The 22,265-nt window shown below is 36.9% G+C and overlaps 1 gene segment (V, D, J or C); it reads right to left on the bottom strand.

The window, feature by feature from the left end:
• Window positions 1-1,370: 1,370 nt before the first annotated feature.
• Window positions 1,371-21,914, bottom strand: LOC311282757 (immunoglobulin lambda constant 7-like). The segment is given in 3 exons: window positions 21,849-21,914; window positions 3,074-3,122; window positions 1,371-1,891 (listed from the first exon to the last, which is right to left on the bottom strand).
• Window positions 21,915-22,265: the final 351 nt, after the last annotated feature.

The following is a 22,265-nucleotide window of genomic DNA, read 5'->3' as shown; positions in this document are numbered from 1 at the left end:
CATTCATAACGAACGTATGCGAGGAGCTGTGCCACTTTTGAAACATCAGTAGACTCGTCTACTTGAAGTGCGAATTTATTACCACGAAGTCGTGCAGAAAGCTGATCCCTCACGTCTTCTGACATTGTTGTGATACGACGTTTGACTGTATTATTTGATAATGGTATCTTAGCCAATTGTTTTGATTTATCTTCTCCAAATAATTCCTTGACGATCTCTGTTGCGCATGGCAAAATCAAAGTTTCTGCAATTGTATGCCCTTTCTTTGCTTTGGCAATTTTTTCAGCAACTGTATACGATACTTTTAAAAGTTTCTTGTCAGTAGCTGTGATTTCCCTCATCTCATTTTGCGAGAGTGTCAATTCTTTTGCCTTGCGTTCAAAAAATGCCCTGGGCTTGTCGCGGTATTGGGGATGAGTTGTCTGAAAATGTCTTATTAGTTTGGACGGCCTCATGCACTCGTTAGCAAGGACTTTGGCGCAGAAAATGCACTGTGGCTGGGGCAGAGAGTCTTTGCTACGAGAAAATGAAATAAAACCATAGTCCAGGTAACTGTCTTGGTATTTCCTGCATTTCGTGTTTCCCGTATTCGTATTGCTAGCACTGCTAGCACCGCGAACAGACTTGGTGGGAGTTTCCTCACCTGGGTCCAGTATGTCTGGGTCATTGCTACCAGCAGCTGTAGGCGAATCAGTGGGACTCTGACGTTTTTGTGGAGGACGAATTACAAATTTGTCCATTTTTTGGTCTGCTAATTAGCAAATTTTTCATTAGCTATTCTAATATGATCGTTCTTGATGCTTATTCAACACTTTTCAAAATATGACGCGACCCCCCACAGAGCTCGCTGAGGCCCCCTTGTGGGCCGCGACCCCCCTGTTGGGAACCACTGCACTATGATATTAACATTTATTAACAACACACTGATTCTTCATTTGTGATCATGTATTAGTTATGATTTTCATAACATTTTCATATATATTTGCACCATTGTCTATAAATGTAATGATTATGTAACAATTAGTGTCAGAACGGCTGATTTTTTTTTTTTTTTTATGATATTTTTATGATATTTTTATATTCTAAACTTTTTAATCTCCTATAAATGATCAGTTTGTCTGCGCTGCTTCACTAAAGCAGAAGTGAAAGTGTTCCAGTCCAGATCATGTAACCAATCAAAGAGTGAGACTGAAAAGCCCATTTGCATTGTCAGGGTGGAGTGATTGTGATCCTCTCAGAATAGAGCAGCTCTGTCTCCAGAGACCATGTTCAAACCCCAAGAGCTTTATTTGACATTTACTGCTACATCAACCTTCTGAAAAGCACCTGCATCTTCATCTGTTAGTTGAATGATGTTGTCAGACACAAAGTGAACTTGTTGAGAAGCTTTATTGAATGTTGCAGCAAACACAGCAGATTGAAAGATCACACACACACACACACACACACACACACACACACACACACTCAGTTTCAGTATTGAGTTGTAAATCACTCCAGCTGCAGCACTAGACTCATGTGAATCCTGCCTGACACAGGACACTCAGATACGGCTCATCTTCAGGAGAGAAACATCAGCACTCAGAGCTCTTGTGGAACGAGACCTCATGAGGAGCTCCATCATGTGTTACTCTGCAGACGTACAGCTCTCCCTCTTCCCAGCGTGCTTTGCTGAGGGTCAGGATGCTACTGCGGCTGTAGCGGCCGTCCTGCTGGCTCTCTGCGCTGGTCAGAACCCCCTCGGTGACCTCTGACCCGTCCAGTGTCCAGCTCACCAGCGCCCCCTGTGGAGAGTAAGAGCTGAGCAGGCAGAGCAGTGCGGCTGAGTCTCCAGAGATCTGCAGAGAAGAGGGCGGCAGCAGAGACACTGAGGGCTTCACTGTGGGACCAGCTGCAGGAGACAAACACAACACATTCACACACACACACACACACACACACACACACACACACACACACACACTGCATTATAAATCATTATAAAACAATATCAGTAACACTTTATTTAAAGTTTTCATACATATTGCATTATAAAAGTATTTTTAATGCATTAATTATGCACTGCTATACACATTAAAATGCATGTATGATCTCATCAATAAGTGTAACAGCAGTTATAACACATATTATCTATTATCAGGCCGATCTGACTGCTTTAATTCCAGCAATTATTCACTCTGAATATAAATATCTTACATTTTGAGATATTCACCTGAACTGAAAATGTAACTCAATTTCAAACAGAGTTAAAACACAATTGAATCATACAGAATGAACAAAACACTGAATTATAAGCACAACATGAGCAAAAGAGATTCAGTATCATTGACTGAACTACAGAAAGCAGCAACATTTACATTCTGATGTCAAATCTCTTTTGTCCATGTATGATTTCTACAATAAAATATGAACTAAATATGAACTCAGTGTAGAAATAAATGAAGGAAAAACAAACCTGTAATAAACTGATTAAACTCATAGTGAGACACAGTGTGGAAATATGTTTAGAATTTTATTTAAATTTTTTTTAATATATATTTTTTAAAGGAATAATGCTATTCTTATAATAATATCATTGTTTTAGATTAAATAATTATACAAAAATATCAGTAACACTTTAATTAAAGCCTTTATACATATTGCATTATAAAAAGTATTTTTAATGCATTAATTATATATTGTTTTACACATTATGATGCATGTATGATCTCATCAATAATTGTAAACAAGGTTTTAACACATTATAATATTATCTATTCATTGTTACACCTCCAAAAAATTATAAAACACTAAAACTCAAGACAAACAACCAATTTTAGATGTAACAAGGAGTTTGCAAATATTATAAAACATTTTAACTTTGGTTACAGTTATTTATGAAAACATATATGACATTAAAACATACGCTATTGATACCTTTATAATGCATTATACATAAAGGCTTCAAGTAAAGTTTAGCCACAATATCTAATAATCATTATTATTAATAAATGTTGTTCTTGTTTCCACTGTAAAACACTTTCTGAAATCTAAATTGTATTTTTTTATTAGGAGATTAAATAGACAGACTTACCGATCACCAGTTTAGTTCCTCCACCGAATGTGTACCACAGTGATACAATCTAATGAAACGCTCGTACAAAAACCTCTATTCCACTCGAGTGAACACACACTCCAGCAGAGAGAGAGAAACAACACTTCAACACACTGATATTAGAAGATCCTCAGCTCTTCTCAACACTCACTCATTCAGATTTGACTAAATGCTTTCTGATATAACACTGTTTAAAGAAATATATTTGATGAGCTGTGACCTCCGAGGTGACCTTTGACCTCTTTGATCATGGATGATGTTGTGGAGTTTCTCATAATGATGCTTCTGTTCTTCATATGCAGATCAATCATCATGATTCACAGAAAAACCTGCAGCTTCAAATAAATGAATCAATAATTCTGAACATTTCAGATGTACATTGTTTAATATATAATGACCTGATTATGAGTCCTGATGAACTTCATGTATGTGGAAAATGTGGGAAAAATAGACATCATGAAAATATTTCCCAGAGAGCAACATGTCAACATTGATTCCAAAGACCATAATGGACTTTTTTTTTATTATTACTCTAAATATAGTAAAATTGATTTATTTAGTTCTTGATTTCTCATTGTTAACATGCTTGTAAAGGTGTAGCACAGAACTGAACTCATAAATAAATAATTATGGCGTTTGACACATATGTTTCAAATGAGGTACATTTATGATTCTCCAGAAATTTCAGTGAACAAGAAATATCTTCGTTGATCCCTCTTTATGGTGTCCATCATGTTAAGATTACATGACTGAATTCTGCTCACTTTATCTTGGTAGCATATTATCAGAAACATTCATTTGATGTAAATGAAACTGCAAGACAGTGAATAGATTATTTCTACAGCGGCTCTGAAAACTGAAAATGTTTCTTCCACACGTCAATATAAAGAACCCTGATTATCAGCCAAACAAAATATTTCACAATTAATCACTAAATGGTTCAATAACATTATTCTGAAAGTAAAATCTTCTATGTAGAGTTTACAGCGTCGGCGCTGTGGTGGGGCATTCGAGGGCCGTGCCCCCCCTAGCGGTTATTGATGCCCCTCCTACACCTATCAACCCTCCCGTTTTTCCCGGGATTCTCCCGTATTTTACCTTCCTATCCCGCTATCATCCCGTTTAAATATTTTCCCGAATTTCTCCCGTATTTTTAATCTTTCTATAAAAATATTTTTTTTTAAATCCCACTGGGCGCAAACCAGTTAAGCAGAAATCCCGCCCTGCAGCTTATGTCATTGGTTAAGATGACAATGACGGGTATTTTTAGGGATCAGTGTTTGGTGTATTCAAACAGCAGTTTGTTTGACAGGCGATCTGACCAATCATAGTAGATTAACGTGAGGATTTGAACTTGAAAAACGGAGAGTAGGCAACAAACGTCTTTCCATGGTCAAAACAACATTCCTTTTTTATATTCATTCATGTTTATTTGATGCTATAAATTAACTAGAAGGTAGAGATGATTGGTTCACGAGCAGCTTTAACTGATGCTCTACAGCGATCTGTCCGACACATTCAAGAGCCACAAAACGGTATTGTTTACATTTCTTTAAAAATGACCAAATTTGAAAGTTGAAATGTTTGAAATTACCAAATGAGACTTTGTTTCATATCAAAAGCTGGTCTGTCCTGTCTGCCAGCGAGTTGTTAACGTTAGTGTCCTCTGAAGTAGTTTGGGGAATAAAAAAATTTGCACGAAGAAGAACAGCAGAGATGGCATTGGAGACTATGTATGTAATGTAGTATGTATGTAATACAGAGATTATGTATTTATTTATGTTAATATCTGCGCAATTAATGTGTAGTAATATCTGCATTTGTGTTTTATACTTGGCTGCCTGTAAGATATGTAAGGGATCATGTAGAGCGAGGCGGTTGTATTACATGGCTACCAACACAATAAATCAATAATTTGACACAAAATATTTATTTAAAAATGAGTTTATTTATTTAAAAACTATTGTATTGCTTTCCGCTAAAGAAAATAATCCGTTCCATCTCTACGGTTAGAATCCTGCGTCCATAGCAACGCTCTGTTTTTCATGGCAATGGTGTGTTATACTTAGCAGCGGCTGTTATCAAGAAATAACAGAAATAACGCATTATACATTAGAATTCAACCAAGCCATGTAAAAATTAATAATAATAAAAAAAATTAAAAACGCGTTTAGTTTTAAATAGCATTTGTGCTGTGTTGGACTGATGTCGCCACTGCGTCAAAATATTTGTCAAACGTTAGTGCCCCCCCGCCGATGACCCAATGCCCCTCCAGTAGATCTGCCCTGGCGCCGACTCTGAGAGTTTATGAGTTTGTTATCAGCACAAGCTGTTGTAAATCCTGCCCACTTCTTTGCATTGTCAGCACATGCTTCAGTGCTCTGAGAGTGTTTATAGTGCTGTGAGTTTAACACTTCATGACTGAGAGCAGAACACAATCTTCATCATCACACAAGACTAAACTACAGCAATGAACACAATCAACATCTTCATCTGGACCATTGCACTGTTTATTCAAGGTTTGTGTAATACAGCTTTTACAACAATTATTAATTCTCTTAAAATGTTAAATATACATCATTTTAATTTTTGTTTGTGTTTTCTTTCAGAGTGTAGAGGACAGATCACTGTAACTCAGAGTCCATCAATAACAGCAGTTCAACCAGGAGAAGAAGTCAGAATAAACTGTAAAACCAGCAGTAATGTGTATTTGTATAGTGGTAATCAATATTACTTAGCCTGGTACTCACAGAAACCTGGAGAAGCTCCTAAACTCCTCATATATCTGACATCAACCCGTAATACTGGAACTCCATCTAGATTCAGTGGAACAGCAAATACTGGCAGTGATTTTACTCTGACCATCAGTGGAGTCCAGACTGAAGATACAGGAGATTATTACTGTCAGAGTGTACACTATATCAACAGTAAATGGGTGTTCACACAGTGATAAAGAGTCGTACAAAAACCTCTGTCAGTCAGACGTCACAGTGACTGCACTGATACAGCTGAGAGAAACTGCAGCTGCTGATGGAGGAGCACAAACTACACAATATCAATGTATAGTTCAAAGTTTCTAAAAACTTTAAAAATAAATGTATCTGTAGTAATGTATTTGATATGAAATAAGAGTTATACCCAGGAGGCAGAGGGGGTTTAGCAGACATTGGCTGCTGTAAAAGGTTGTCATATAAAAATGAACTCTATGATGTCTGAGGATCACAACCTGGGTGGACAACCCGGTCAACAAGCTGCTAGAAACTTTTAATTAGGGTCAAAACAATGCTGCCTCAAATTCTGCTTTAACTCCCGGAATCACCCAAACATGCTAAAAAGGTTTAATTATATTCATGTATCCTGAGACATCTCCCTGATACTTTATGCTAGGAACAAACTGAGCACACCTTTCAAAAGAGTGGAAGATAAGCTTTCATCTGATGCCTTGATTGTACATGTACATTACTGTTAAAATACATTTTGTGGGTGTGTCTTTTTATCTTACACTGTTAACCCTTTCGACCACACAGGAAAATCCACACTACAAAGAGTAAAAAGTAATATTGAGACAGTGTTGCAGTGAGATAATTAAGTGAATATGTAAGTCACTGTTGAGCATTTGTGATGAACACCTGCTGTTAACAAGCAGAATCACTGAAGGAAAGAGGAACACAAGAACAGAAGATCGAGAAACACAAGAACTACAACTGACTTCCAGCCATTACACATTTTTACACTTATTATTAACCAGTATGACTTTATTTCTGTCATACATCTACAGAAGTTGTTATTGAGATGTTTAATTAAAAATGTTTGGTTTGAAGTGACCATTATAGAGATCAGTGTTTGATTTAGTTGGGTTGCTGATTCTAAAACATTAGTGTTTCTTTTGCTGCTTGAGCTGTGTTTTTGCAAGTCACACTTGTGCACACACACAGTTTGTGAATGATTGCAGATATATTGATTATGATGACAAAATCATCATATAGCCTGTTCATTCACTAAGAAGTTAATTTTCACTCATTCAGAGTTTAGTCCTCAATCAAAAGTGCTACATTAGCACCACTGTGAAACCACAGCAAGAAATTAAAACACATCATGCATAACCAAAAATAACAGAGCTACAATGTCTTGCAGAAACACAGAGGTATCACAAATTAGCACATGAATCTCAACAATGGTGGCATTTTTTTTTTTTTACTTTTTTTTTTTTATTCATGCAGAAGTGCATGCTGGGAGTTTTATACTATCCTGGAACCCAGCATGCATTGCGAAATGAAACTTTTGATTGTCACCATTGTTGAGATTCATATGATGATTGTTGATGTCTGTGTCAAGCAGAAGTTCAAAATGTTTTAATGCTCTATATGACTTCAATGTCCTTCAGAATAACTGATTACAGAAGAATTGCTGGATTTTACGTTGTAGATCAACATATACAAGTATATGATAAATATTAAATACCCATAAATTCAAAGCTTATATACAGGCTATATACAGGAGAATCAGACATGTCCAGGATGATAATAGCATCATCTCAACAGCCTAAAATACCTGATCAACTTTTTCTTGTTTTTTTCTTGCCATAACAAATGCATTATATAAACTCAGAGTTAAAGCAGCCAGAGAAAAACTAATGTTGTAAACTCAAGGGTCAAGAGCCCAACTAAAACAAATACTGATCTCCATCATGGTGACAACAAATTTAATTATTTTTAATAAAACATCACCAACTAAATATCTATTAATTCTCAACAAGAACTTTTGTACATGTATGAAAGAAATAATGTTAAACTGGTTTGTAAACTGGTTTCACACTCAGTGTTGCTGGAAGTCAGTTGTAGTTCTGGTGTTTCTCTTGTTTCTCTGTCCTTCAGTGATTCTGCTTATCAGGTGTTCATCAGTGTCTCAATTCACTCTCTTCTTTTCATTCACTCTGTCAAGGGGACTGTATTAGTGAACTAATGTAGGGAACAGTGAATGAGTGTATAGGGTGTGATTGTGAAAACAGCCTTTGAGTGTCGATTTTGAGCGCAGTTAATTAACAGTATATTCCTGTAGGCTATTTTTGTTTTCTACAGTATATTACTGTTTTGATGGAAAATGGTATGATATTGTCAGAATTTGGCCTTATTTACAGCAAAAAAAAAAAAAAAAAAAAACTACTTTTTTGTAGTTAAAGTCATTACTACAATAAGTACATAGTATGTTCACGCGAAACAGGACTGTAAAATAAAGTGTTACCTTTGGAGACGGGGCTAATTTGCATATTCATAGAACTGCATATACTAATTCAAGCTATTTTAAGGCATGAAGAATTTTTTTTTTTTTTTTCAAGGAAAAAACATTTAAAAAGCCTATGACATTTTTGTGATCAAAGATAAGTTTTAAGGGATACATTTATTGACTACAGGGGGACTTTAAGATAAATGGTGCTAAACATTACCAGATTATGGTTCTTCGGCTTGTAAAAATAGCAGAACCCCCTTTTGGTACCTCTTCGAATCCATTTATTTGGTTCCATTAAAAACATGCTTTGAAAGTGCTAAATAGAACCTTAATGTTGTTTAAAAGAACCTTTTATTTTATTTTCATGATTTGTGTGAACAAGAATTAAGACTGATGGTGTTTTACTGCCAATATTGACTATAAAATGCATTGAACTGTATATATCTATTATTATTTTTTCCAGTGAACTTTCTTCACATAGTGACATTCATAATTATGAGTATTTTGGTGTAAAGTGTAAAATGGCAGTTTCATTCTGCAGATGATGAAGTTAGAAATACACAATGACACAAAAGTCACATTTATCTCCATAAAGCAAACAATACGTCTCTTTTATCAGAATTTTTCCCTTCCATCCCTGAGGAGATCTGAATATTCACAATATTTACAAATTATACAGTAATGGGACTATTAAAGCTATTCAACACCTTCTAAATTCTGTTTCATTCAATTCATGCAAATGGAGACTTTTCCTATCATACCATTAAACAATGAAAACAGACTTACCCATTCCATGGTCAAAAGGTCAGCTTTAATCCATTCACAAAATCAACTGTGAAAAAATGTCCTCATTCTGATGACCGATCAAAGTACATTTCAGAAAACTCACTTCAAGGGATCCCGGGTTTCGGCACCATCTGTAAGTGTGGATTCCTGCAGTGGTTCAGTCTGCAAGAAATGCCGAATGACTAAAGAAACGTTATTAGCAAGATGGTAGAAAACTGCACATTTCTTGTCTATTCCACCCACTGCTACTTATACCAACGACGGAAATAAGCACAGTTACAATAGCTTAATATGTGGGAGAGCGTTGCTATAGAGAGCGATGATATTGTATTGCAATATGTAGCACTTCAAAGTCAATACAAAATCAAAACTAGTAAGCACATTAGGTGTAATTGAAAAGGTTTAATGACAAAATATGGTTATAGTTACACTTAAAATAGTTACAAAATAGATGTATGAGATGATGATAACTTATATTATTAATTGTACCCAGCATATATGTAAAGAGCGAGAGCCCCAAGAAAGGGACCCAGAGAAGAAGATAGCCAGAGCATCAAAGAGACAGAGCAACAGTTTCAATCTTCTTTTATCCTTTCCTTGACCATGTGACTAAAACCCAGATGTGAGACATTCAAACTGACCAATCAGATAATTACAACTTCCCCCACCGTATTAAAGGTGTGACAAATCATCGACCCCCCAAAGTACACACATCTTGGCCTACAGGCCTAGATCACTATCAGCCCCTCTGTGCCTTAAGGCAGGGGTTCCCAAACTTTTTAGCCCGCGACCCCCATGATAAAGGCGCTGCTGCCCCGCGACCCCCCCCCCCATGGTTTCCATGGTGACGCGTCATTGCTTGTCACGTGACATATCGCAGCAACAAACCGAGCTGAATGAATGATGATCTGCTTTTATGTCATTTTTCCTTTTTTATTCAAAATATTCACAAAATTTGTTAGATATGGCATGACATATAAGATATTCCGATTGTCAAATATATGCAGTGGAAGTGTTTTGTTGTTTAAACACCTTTATAACGATCGCGTTAGTTGAGCTGTATGCGCGATGGGCGCCGCCATGTTAGTTTGTGCCTCAGACGCAGTTCAGAGAATCGGATCTGTTGGATTTACAACCCGTGAATTCATCCACTTCTCTCGAAATACATACAAGTAAGTGGCTGGTGAACTGGGAGAAGAATAGAGTAAACTTTAACGTTAATTACACAATGTGCATCTGATATGAATAAAACATGTCTAATTATAATAGAAAGGATTATTAATAATAATCCTTTCCATTATAATTAGACATGTTTTATTCATATCAGATACACATTGTGTAATTAAAGTTAAAGTTTGTAAAATACACTGATGTCAAAGGAAGAGGCAATAATAATTTATTATTGCCTCTTCCTTTGACATCAGTGTATTTTACAAACTCTAAATGTATTGGTTTTTTTAGTACTTATATATCTGAAACCTAAAATAAACATTATGTGGATGAAAACACTGAAAAGTTGTGATATATGACAGCTCTGAGCGCGCCTGTCTCTGGCTCAGCGCCAGCCAACGCGCGAAAGCACATTTGAATTTCATGTCATGCACTGACCGTTCTAATCACATCGGTGTGGTCGTACGCTCCAGGGACCAGCCTAGACTGATCACGTGTGATCGTACGTGCGAACGGGTTAAATTAATTGCAACAAAAATATATAGGGCCTATATATTTTTTCCAATTTTTTTATAGAAATGATCTTGCGACCCCTGCGACGGGTCCGGCGACCCCCACTTTGGGAACCACTGCCTTAAGGAACTCCAAATGGTCATTGTGGTAGAAAGAGGGGGTGGAAAAACAGTCAAGATAATTTTCAATTCTACAATGTATTGTATGTTTGTATTAACTAACATGAACAAATAATGAGCAATACATTTGTTACTGTGTTTGTTCATCTTTGTTAAGGCTAGTTAATAAAATTACAGCTGTTCATTATTTGTTCAACAATGTTGTTAAGATTTTAATCAGAGGTGGAAGTAACGAATTACAACTACTCACGTTACTGTAATTAAGCAGTTTTTTCGTGTACTTGTACTTTTATGAGTATATTTTTAAGTCTGTAATTTTCCTTGTACTTAAGTAACACATTAACAAGATTAATAAATGTTGTATAAGTGCAGATCATTATTACTTCATGCTAACTAATGTAATTATCTAATGTTAACTAATGAACCTTATTGTAAAGTGTAACCGAAATGTGTTTGTGACTGATCTACAGTCTTCAGGATAATGATTTAAATAGCGAGAGTCACTTTGCATTGTCAGCACATGCTTCAGTGCTCTGAGAGTGTTTATAGTGCTGTGAGTTTAACACTTCATGACTGAGAGCAGAACACAATCTTCATCATCACACAAGACTAAACTACAGCAATGAGCACAATCAACATCTTCATCTGGACCATTGCACTGTTTATTCAAGGTTTGTGTAATACAGTTTTTACAATGATTATTAGTCCTCTTAAAATATGAAATATATATGTTTATCATATACTGTATATCATCATATATATAATTTTTGTTTGTGTTTTCTTTCAGAGTGTAGAGGACAGATCACTGTAACTCAGAGTCCATCAATAACAGCAGTTCAACCAGGAGAAGAAGTCAGAATAAACTGTAAAACCAGCAGTAATGTGTATGCATGGAGTGTTTATCATGAGTTAGCCTGGTACTCACAGAAACCTGGAGAAGCTCCTAAACTCCTCATATATAGAGCAACAACCCGTAATACTGGAACTCCATCTAGATTCAGTGGCAGTGGATCTGGCAGTGATTTTACTCTGACCATCAGTGGAGTCCAGACTGAAGATACAGGAGATTATTACTGTCAGAGTTATCACAGTGGTGATGTGTTCACACAGTGATAAAGAGTCGTACAAAAACCTCTGTCAGTCAGACGTCACAGTGACTGCACTGATACAGCTGAGAGAAACTGCAGCTGCTGATGGAGGATCACAAACTACACAATATCAAACCTTCCACAGACCTAATTATATGAATTAATTATTATGATGTAAGAAAACATGTAACATACAATCTAATATTACTAAACTGGACTAAAATGTGTTGAAAATGTGAGTGGAGACTGTTCTTGTAAAGCCACTACATTACAATTTCACACATAGAAAGACACACATACGAATGAGACACTAAATTTAAAATAGATAAAAGCACTATTTTTAAGGAAAATCTACTAATCACACTGATGCACATTATGACAGAAACCCATAACAACTGGGGTTAGATGTAGCACAGTGTTACAACTAATCCACCAAGTGTACAACGATAATGACATGAAAACAGGGAGCCACAAAACTTTTCAGGTTTGAGTATTTATTTATATATTTATTTAGTCACATCTAACTTTGTTGGACTTTCACAAACAATGTTGTACATGTACTAAATGTTGAAGTATGATTTTTCCCCCACATTTGTTAACTATGCATTGATCACTTGTTTATTTATTAAGAATATAGCATGTTTTTCATGCAATAAACCCTTTAAAATGTGATTTTAAGCTCTTTTTTATTATTATTACTGTTATTATTAATAATAATAATTTTGCATGCAGCTGCCACACACAAATATAATGCAATTGTAATTACAATATTTGATGATTTTTACTAAATTGATTTATTGCAAAACTGTGCAGCCCTTTCCTATATCTCTATCCATGATATTGCTCCATAATAGAAGGATGATTGGATGAGGGATGGATGTATGGATATCTGTCTATACAGATGCACACACAATATCAAACTATACAGAAAAAATAGTACTGAATTATTAAAGTGTTCGACTAACCCCTCTGTCTGTTACAGTTAACCCCGCATATGGGGTAAGCTGTGACATCTGCACTTCTGTCACTTTCAGTGCAACTGTATGAAAATGGAAGGTCCTAGAAAAAAAAAACTTTAAGTGTTCATTTGTAGCAGAGATGTGTGTGTTGCTTGTGTAAAAAAAAGTTTAGTGTGGAATGATAAAACAGTTCAATTATCTTAAGATGTTGAATTTCAGAGGAACTATCCTACACTGTAAAAATAAAAGGTGTCTGGAGGAACCTTTTGGGGTTCTTCACTTTGCCACACCGGCGGAACCGTCTGTAGATCCTCTAGGCACCCTTTAAAGTCTGCGTGAACCGGAAGTTGCAAACGACTTTTCTCCGGTGTTGTGACGTATTTCCCAGTGAAAAGGAATATTGAACAGAGGGCAGGGTTTTACTCAAGCGCTCCTCCTCTCCATCTCTCGCTCATAACAGACTAACGGGTTGAGGCGAGTGGTTAAGCGTTTCCCAAGCCAAGCCGTCAAACCTACATCATCAGAGAAGGAACGCCATTCCAGACCGGAAGTAACTTTTCAGACTTTGATTAAAGATTACGACGGCAAACCATTTTTTTCTGTGTATTAACTTGCACGGATTAATTGTTCACCACAAGACTAGTAATATGCACTAACAAAGTAAATAGGGTCAATTTTGATTTCAGTTGGACTTTAAAAAGGGTTGGTTCTCTGAGGAACCACACAGGTTTCCTGAGGAACTCTTATATGAACCACTGTGTGTGCCTCCAGGAACCAAATTTCAATTTTATTTTATTTGTATTAAATTAATTTCATGTTGTTACTATGGTTACCACCATTAACTTCTATTATAATAAACAAACTGAACCAAATACAAAATAAGAATAAGTTAATTACATATTTTAGATCCATTTTAATACATACACTTCCATGTGCTTGGGAAAAAAAGTTAGTAATAGATTAATATCAATGAACACACACACAAAAAAAGTATAATACATAAGTAACATGAATAATCAACCATGTGTATACAATAGGCTACACAAGAAAAGACATCTCAACAAAATGCATGGAAAACACACGATCCATGTAATAAATCAATGTAAAAAATTCAGCCTGATCTCACGTACAAAACGTACATATTTATACGTAAATAAAAACGGTCAAATACGTATGTTCTTTTACGTATTTACAGTGCCTTTTACGTATCATCTGGACGTAATTAGAGGTTCGATACGTATTTAAATGTACGTAAAAACAACCTAAAATACGTACAGTTAGAACGTATTTTGAATAGTCCGTCGCCTGCTCCATAACCAGTAAAAAGGAATCTCTTTTAAATGCGTATCTGCTTAATTTTATATTGAATACTTGATTTGATACGAGGCCTTGTGAAATATGAATTATAAACGTTATGGTTTCGTTGTTTTGTTTTGTTTTGTTTTGATTTAAAATAAATAATAATCTGACGAAACCAGAAAAGAACGCGTTCCCGACCGGATTCATTTCAAAGTTGCAATGGACTCAGTTGACGTCTGTGAGGACATTTATTTATTTACGTTATATGTTAATATATTTATATTTATAATAGTGATCTGTTTTATGAAATATATTCTTAAGTAGTCAGTTGTTGCTTTTTATCAAATAACAACATATTTCTGGCTTGCAATTGTAACCCAGACTAATTCAGTATTATAAAATGTTTTTTTGTAAACTAATGGGGTTCACAAAGACGTAAATAATTAAAGATTGGTGATGATAACAAACCCTTTTCCTAGAATAAATTATGTGGGAAAAATAATTAGTTATTTTTAGGGTTATTGGTTCAGCCAATCAGAATACTGTTGATATGATCCGCCCACTGAGCAGATGCGCAAGACCGGAAAGTTTGAGATACTTACCTTATGTGATGCCATTGTTGACTAAATGCGGTGGTGCATTTCTGGCCTTTTAAACAGGTCAGGTTTTTGAGTTGATTCTCATGGATGGCGAGCCAACCTAATCGGATACTGGACGAAAAAAGAAGAAAATTCATCTTAAAGGACCAAGAGAGTATCTTGATTTCATATTTTTTTTCCCTGCTCAAGGTAAAACTTTTCCTGCACAGAGACTGTTTTTTTTCCTCCATACGGGACTGAGAACTGAGATACCTAATTGATACTTTGCAGTCACGTGATATCTGGCGGGCAACAAACGCGGTTAGTGCATCCAATCGCACAACAACTATCTGACATGTCGTGTACACCTTAAAACACCAACTTTTGTATATTAAAACTGGCAACGTCCTGGCAAGATCTTTGATTAGTTTACTGGTTTTCGTTGCTAGAGAATGACGTTCTTGCCCGCCAGCCAGTACAACTGACGTCACGTGCAAAGTATCAATAGAAGGGACTGATATCATTGATTGAATATTTGAGAATTGAACCTATCGTCGACGTGTGATATTACAAAATTGTGGTTGAGTCTTAACCGGTTTTGTTAATTGTCTGTTGGGTACATTATTAATGTATTTCTAGTGTGAAACTGACAGTGATTTGCTTAGTGACTTGTTATATTATTTCTTTTCATTGAATCGAAATAATTCACTTCTAATTGTTTATTGTTAATTGTCTAATTGTATTTATTTTATTTTATTGTGTTTACTTTAAAAAGGGGAAAGGCCTGCGCATTTAAACTAACATTTAGAAAAGTTACTTACCTTAACTGTGGTGTCCTGTCATCCCTCAGCAATAACCCTCCATCTCCATAGTCGAACATAACGATCTTCTGATCTCCTAATTGGTCCATAAAGTGAAGTCTAAATTTATAAGTAATAACCCGTTACACAATATAAAAAGTGCATCGACTGAAGCGATGCTAGGTTTAACCTTTGGAGAGTCATAACAGTTTAACACTATCTATCTAATATAAAATCATAATTTTTTCATGCATTTGTAGTGTCTTTATTTTTATTTTTTACATTCTCAGATCACACTTCTCAGGGATGTCACAAGAACTTGATGAACAACTAATAATAGGGCGCGCAGTTGCGGAGACCCTCGATGAGGCGCATGAACGCTGTCAAATGGATGCCCTCCTTAAACAAAGCAACACTGACCCTTCAAAAATGGACCTTTGTCAACTGGTTAAACAAGGGCAAACAGTTATTCGTTGTCTTGACAATGTGAGTTCAAGGAACGATCTCGACACTCATAAAGGAATCCAAAGAGCTGCTTGCACGACCAACCCTAAATGGCCCAAAGGTCCAACAAATGATGGTAAAGTAAATGTAGTTTTTTTGAACATCCAAATTTTAAGGCAATCCGTATATACAGTTTGACTGAAAAATGTTTATTATGAAAGATGGATGGAACAATTTAATTTATTTTGTGCTATTAATTTGATTATGACAGCCCTATTAATCTTTATGGGTAAAAAAGTTTCAAGTTTCTGTAATAGAAGATGTAGTCTTAATGATGCACATATATTGTTCAATATTTGATATTCACAGACAAAGAAAAAAAGGACCCAGTCCAGATTTAAAGTCAGAAGGAAAACTAAAGATAAATCACATCTGCAAAGAAGAAAATCTTCTATGTCACATGGTAAGGTTTTGTCATCCTAAAGGAAAATAATTTAATGTATTGTAAAGCTTTTATTATTATTATTATTATTATTATAACTAAGATGTTTTGACTGACTTTTATTTTCATTAATCAGATTTAAGAGTCAACAAATCAAAGGCTTGTTCAAAGGCAACAGAATTGCTTCAAGACCAGGGTCCAGATCATGGTTAGTTATATGATTGATTTATGATTATTTATTATTATTTTTTAACATTTATTAGATGTTATTATAAAGTCCTGTCTTTATTTTTTGTATATAAATGATACATTTTTCATGATGTGCAAAGCTGCAGAAGCCCCATATGATTATGATTTATGATACCGCTATAAAAAATAGTCCATACATCCTTTGCTTAAAAAAAAAAAAAAAAAAAAACATTCACATAAGAATAGGGTTGGGTATTGCTTGGGTTTTATCCGATACCAGTACCTACTCGGTATTTTTCAAACGGTTCCGGTGCTTAAACGGTTCTTGAAACGGTACTTAAGAAAACTAAACCGCACAAACTTTATCAAAAAAATAATACCTCTGTGTGTGTGTGAGTGTGTGTGTGTTTGTGATTTCTAATTAAATGAAAAATTGTGCCGTTTAAAAGGCTACTGATGTAGCCGAAAACACTTGAGTTAAGATAAAATTTTCTTTTACAAAACAGAGAAATATCTGACACTGATCAGAAATATTTAACACACACAGTATAGCCTCATATAAATACAGGGTATCTGCACAATTTTTAAAGTCAAATTTAAGGCTTTTTAAGACCTTTTTAAGACCTGAAGAAATCAAAATTAATACCGTACATTAGGGGTGCGCAATATTGACAAAAATATGTCTCGATATTTTCAAAGTTTTGTTGATAATAATTAGATGATATTTTACTGATTAAAATATCAGGTACCCTGGCTGGTTTAGGCCTGTTGTTGACAGCAAACCCACGATATTCATATTTTTTATATTCTATGCAGTGGTCAGTTCACAGTAGTGACCGAATTTAACATTTTTATTAAGGGGCAATATTTGCTATCTTAAATTGATTTCCAGGGGCATTTTCGCCTATATATGGACATTGTTTCTAAACGTATTTAGAGGTATGCATCACCTTTTATGTCAAATTCTAACATTCAAATTAAATTATATTAGAATAACACAGTACCAATGTCAAAATAAATCATTAATTTAAAATCCATCCTTGCAGTGCAGAGGTGACACAGAAGCGGCATCAAAACTGGCATTACTATATTTACACTTCATTTACAATTGCATAAATAAAGCTATTCAATATTTAAATATGAAATGATTTATAATTTTAACGTTTAAATTAAAGGATACTTTAAATATGAAACTAAAACCACCAGTAGGTGGCGGCAAGAATAAGCGAGTTGTTGGAGTCATTTATTCAACCGATTTGTTCAAACGGCTGATTCATTCAGAAAAAACAAGTGATTGTTCATTGAATCGTTAAAATGATTTGTTCAAAACGCGGATTTCAGTGAAACAAAAACAAAAAATCATCGCTGTCTGTTGGACCACGGCTTCATTATGAAATTCTCGTCGGCAATATAAAGTGAAAATTGACAATATTGTGTCCAAAAAGTAACTCACAATGTTAACTTTATTGTTAATTTAACTGCTGTATAAAATAAATAGCACATTTGCAATTGTGCACAGGAAAACGGCACTCTTGCTCATGTGATATTCTAATATGACAACATAATATGATATAAATATAAGACAAAAACTCATTTGGGCACATCTATAACTGCACACATCACGCAGTGAAGGTAAGCATGAGAGAAACGCGATGTCAGCTCGCACTCGCAGTGCCTCATACATAGTTAAAACAATGATTACAATATCATCATAGTTCATAGACAATATCGCACACTCCTAAGCACATAAAGAATGAATTTACAACTGAACTGACATTTACTCGTTTTCTTCTCTCCTCTCGCGTGCAGGAGACAGACGTAGGCTAATATGCTGCCGTAAGTGACGCGAATTGTCACGTGAACAAGCAAATCCACAAAGATAGAATTAAAAAAATAATAAGTAGGCCTACGCTAATTAGATAGTTTTAATTTCGAAAGCATTTAGATAAGTCTAAGTCAAAGTGTCATCTAAAAATTAAGACCTTTCATAAGTAAAAATAAGACATTTTTAAAAATATATATATTTTTAAGACTTTTTATGGCCTTAAATTTAAAAAATCTAATTTAAGACCTTTTAAGACTTTTTAAGGATCCGCGGGGACCCTGAAATATACTTGATATTGATATACTTCATACTTTATATGCAAGATTTGCAGTTGGCATTACCATACTAGACTTACCCGAAAAGGAACACTGGCAGCTGAACTTGAACTTTAGTCAAGCATGTCAGAGGTTTTGGGTTCTAATCCGCATTCGTCTTTTTTTTTTTTTAAACCGATTATGCTCATCAGTGGTTGTATATCATGCAGGGACACTTTGTGTCCATTATATTTTGAGATTTCACCAGAACGAATAGATATGAGGCGCCATAGGGCTTAAATCAAACTTAATTCACGCACATATGAAACCCTTGCATACACATATACTAAGTAGTCACACATACATGTATACTGCTGAATGCTCAAACATACATATGTACATATAATACATATGAAATGCACAACTTCTAAAGTCGCTCATGCACACACACGCAAACTCTACACACACGAGACGCGCGGAACTCTCTGCGCACATACTCATCTGAGACGCGAACACACACACACACAAACTCTCCGTGCACATACTCATCTGAGACGCGAGCACGCACACACAAACTCTCCGTGCACATAATCATATAGACGGCGCCTCATAAATAGATCGATCTCCGCAACGTATTGAAGCACGCGAGTGCGGTGTTCGCGAGCCACAAGAGAAAACACTGTATCCGCGCCACTGATCGCAGCGGCAACGAGCACTTTGATCACTAGTTGATTTAAAAAACACATTTCGGCGTTAGATCGTCTCTTATTTAACAAACGAACTAAATGAATGCTCTGCTGGTTTACTGGATATGTTTTATTATTGGATCATTCGTGCCGCGAGATGTTTTATAGGGGGCGGTAAAAAACGTCAGGCACCGAAAGTTTCGTTCTTATTCGGTCTCGTTACTACCGTTTACGTCGGAACCGGTTCCCTATTGGAACCGGGTTTCGGTACTCAACCCTACATAAGAACAACAGTGCCTTACATTTCAATAAAAAGCAATGTTCTGTAGTAAGGTAACAGCAATGGATCATTAGTCAGTAGACTCTCAGTGGTGTACATAATTTGATATTGTTGAGGGTTGGGGTTGGGGCTGACAGAGTCTCTTCTACACGAGTTACAAGACCTGCTGTCAGCTGCTACTTCCAACCTTAATTCTGAGAGCACACTACCTTCAGCATCACTGCATTGGGGTAAAAGGACAGTAGCTGCATCAGAAAGATGGAGGGAGGCTAGACCCTCTTTAATCTGCAACAGAACATATCAACATGCAGATGTGTTCAAAGTGCAAGTCAAAGGTGGCGGTGGTAAAGTGTAAAGACTGTCTGCCTAAGCAGTATACCTGCATTGACTGTGACTGTGCTGTACACCGCACACAAGTACTTCACAACAGAAGCACAATGATTTCAGGTTTCCACAAGGCTGTACCACCCACCACAGTGGTGAAGCAGGACTCTAACGGGCAATACCCGTCTTAATTTAAAATTAATTAAATGCATTTAAATTGCAATCATATATTAGTCTTTGTAAATGTATTTCTTAGGATAGTCACATAACTACAAGCTGTCTTTGTTTTTATTGAACTTGTTCAAGAATTGAAACATGTTTTATTTTTGTTTATCGTAGATCGACTCTTACCAATGGCACTACCTAAGAATATATGCAATTGTGGAGAGATGTACTGTGTTGGTGTAGGGAAGGCCATTACTTTAGCCAACATGGAGGGTGAGTGAATAAGTGAGCAGATACTAAAATCTGCCTTTTAGCATGCATGCTTATTAATTGGAAAATTATAATATATGTGTAGCGGCACGTTGATTTGCAATGGGCATAAATTTGAAAGTTTACACCAGGGAGAGAGAGAATTGCCCCACCCCCAGAAGGCAGACTTTAAACTCTAGCCCTCTAAGATACCGACTACGCCACCCCGGAGGCAAATTTACCGGGGAATCGCCTAATAAGATTAACTTTAAAGCACACAGGTTCGGTTGCGGCTGAGATAAGACCAGAGACCTCAGCAGGGAACTCCGACGCCTCGTCGGGGGAGTTCCCCTGACGAATTGGGATCACGCTAGGGAGACCAATTGCCTTCGAGTGAATTAAAACGAGCCAATGAACATTGGCATGCAACATTTGCATTCCGCAGCCCGCCTATCAACGCGGGTATAAAGCCCGGAAGCAAACATTGCATCATCGCTTTCTGCTTCGGAGCCGACCGGTTGTGTCCTCTCTGAGTGAATGAGCTTAAGATTGTATCTTTCTTACGCTCTACAAGTCTGCTGTTTCAGGAGGGGATCTTTCTGTGTTGGTGAGACGGCGCTTCAGCGACCACGCGATTCCTGTCTGCCGGCTGCGTCTACACTGTTAATTCAAAAGCTGTTTTCACAGCTGGTAAACGGTTGAGTGCGCACAGCGGGCTTGCAGTTTCCCCGCTGTGTCGCCGCGTTGGATCCCTGTGTGCTTCAGCACAATAAAGAGAGTACTTTCTTCCTGAAAGAGCAACACGAGTGAAGATCGCGTCCTTTTCAGGATGACGTTTCACTCGTGTGTTTCTGGATGCGATCGTTTCCTGTCCTCATTGACGGCCACGACCGCTGTTTCACATGCCTAATCGGTGTGTTGAAGCTGCGTTCGTGGGTGGTTCATGCTCTCTCATGAGTGCATGACTACGTCGGCACGTTGTTCGTCTCCCCTTTTTAAAGGATCGAGCCGTTCAGCGTGCCGTGTGCCGTCGAGCGCCGGCTGACAGCGCGGGTTGTCACGGCAACTCAGCGCGCGTCATTCGGCGCTCTAGATGCGCGGCCGAGACTCGTGTGCCTCTACGAGGTTGAGTCCCATTTGCTTGTTCCCCAATTTAGCTCCTTTTCTAAAAAGAGGACTACTTTGGTTAATGAGCATTTGGTGGTCTGAGGGTTACAGTGCGGAATGTCTCGCCAGGTGAAAGACCCTCACGAGCTTCCTACTCCTCTAGCGCATCGCAAACATGCTGAGACTGTGTTCGTGGGTGGTTTATGCTTTCTTATGAGAGCATGACCACGTCGGCACGTTGTTCGCCTTGCCTGCAGGCTTGAGCGCTCAGCGTGCCGTGTGTCATCGAAGCGATGGCCACGTTCACTGTCTTGCATGCCTGGTTGACGGCCACGATCACTGTTTCACATGCCTAATCAGTGTGTTGAGACTGTGTTCGTGGGTGGTTCATGTTCTCTCATGAGTGCATGTCCACGTCAGCACGTTGTTCGTCTCGTCTTTCTCGTAAAGACTTCAGACGCTCAACGTGCCGTGTGCCGTCGAAGCTTTCGGATGGGGTTCTGGTCCTTCTCATGAGGGACCAAGCATTTCATTCGGGGCTCCAGGGAGGACAGATGTCGATTGCTACATCGGAGAGAGGGCTGTTATACTCTGAAAATGATGCTGAGTTCCTACTATAATGGTGTGTTCTCATGCTGAAGGTTCAGACTTGACAGCCACACTTTCCT

The sequence above is a fragment of the Rutilus rutilus genome (assembly GCF_951802725.1).
Source record: "Rutilus rutilus genome assembly, chromosome: 23".
Classification (NCBI taxonomy): Eukaryota; Metazoa; Chordata; class Actinopteri; order Cypriniformes; family Leuciscidae; genus Rutilus; species Rutilus rutilus.
The sequence above is the reverse complement of the archived record's forward strand: the minus strand, read 5'-3'. Positions and strand labels throughout refer to the sequence as shown.